The sequence below is a fragment of the Habropoda laboriosa genome, unplaced genomic scaffold, assembly GCF_001263275.1.
Source record: "Habropoda laboriosa isolate 0110345459 unplaced genomic scaffold, ASM126327v1 scaffold210, whole genome shotgun sequence".
Taxonomy (NCBI): Eukaryota; Metazoa; Arthropoda; class Insecta; order Hymenoptera; family Apidae; genus Habropoda; species Habropoda laboriosa.
In genome coordinates this window covers 522,541-524,127 of record NW_017100373.1, presented here as the reverse complement: position 1 = coordinate 524,127, position 1,587 = coordinate 522,541, and positions in this window count along the sequence as shown.

Sequence of the window (1,587 nt, the reverse complement as noted above, 5' to 3'; positions counted from 1 at the left end):
CTGATATATGTACAGAATTGTTCGCGAGACATTAGTGCGATGGATGTTGAAGTTGACATTAGAGCGCATTGAACTTCTCCCAATCGATGTTTTTCACTTTTCCCCTGTTTCTGTGGCGTATTCGTCAAAAAGGAAATATCTGGGATAGATGAGTTGCCGTTGATATTAAATAAGCATACGAAAACGGCCGATCGATATTAATTTCGAGCTTATTAAGGAACCAGTAGCTATCGGGGAGCGTTTTAAAAGAGCGAGTCGTCTGGTTATTACGGATTACAAGTGTAGTTGGACCTAAAGCATTAAGGCAGATGCGCCTCCAGAACGAATGAAATCAAATATTCGACTTATTCGTTATCGATCCGTGATACATTTCAGAATTCATCGAGCAGATGAAGGAGCAACTTACTTTTTCCTCAGCCGAAAGTAATTTCGCCGTTAAAATAGGATCCGGCGATGTACAGATTGCTTGGTGAGCGAAGAAGAGCAGTAAAAAGGTAGTGAAGGACTGTTAATAACGCGAAGACTAACCGTGTAGAAGATTTTCCTTTTCAAGCACTGCGCCACTCTTGAGTCTTGTGTATTCAGCTTTTATTTGTAAAAGATGTTCGTACTTTCAAACGGCCGCGTTTAATAAAGGCCTCGAGCTCGTTTCCTCGCGCGCTGCTTCGCATTCATTTTCAACGCGTTGACCAACTTCTTTCAGACTATCAACGACCCCCGGATAAACGGAACTTTTTAAGTATTACTCCGAGAAGAGGATGATAGTTGCGATTTTCATGCCCGTTACGAATTCGAATTTCAACTCTGACTCGAATCGCGTGAACCTTTCACGACGATTTTAAATGCGGGTACATACAATTATTGCCCTGGTTTCACAATGTGCAAGTGGTTTCTTCTGTAACGAAGGAGTTAAAAGCGATGAGAAAAGGTTGTGGAAAATTCACGAATCCATGAAGGTTAAACGCGGGCGCAATTTTAGCGCTCAGGCAAAGTGCAACGTGGATGCAAGTCTGGAAATAAAACAATCTCGGGGAGGAAAACCGCCGAAAATAACGGCGCAGCGAGGCGTCCTATGGCTTTTGGAAACAAAAACATCTCAAGAAGTGGAGAAGCCTCGCTTGTTGAACGAACCCTTTGTCACAGTGGAATCTTCCCCTTCGGAATTGCGCGGAAACCGTCGAACGAAACGCGTTTTCGAAAGCCAGAGGATTGTATCGAAAGCCGCTGAATTTCCGCGGTTATTTGTTTAATCATCGAGCAAATGAAAAGGCTGTTCATATTCGACTTCAAATAACCGTACAATTTCAATATGCAAACAGCGTCGCGCGTTCAACGTGATATGTACATGCAGTTCTAGAAAGGGGAAGGATAGTTATATTTGCAACGGATGGAGAGTGATCTTGAAAGAACGGAAAACAAACGAACCACGGCCCGTAATGTTTGCGAGTTTATTAATCAGCTGTCGTTGAATGCGTGCATTTCGTTAACAGCTCATTTTACTCATTCTACACGCTCCATTTTCATAAGGAGAAAGAGAAACTGAGCGAGAGAGAGAGAGAGCGAGAGAGAGAGAGAGAGAGAGAGAGA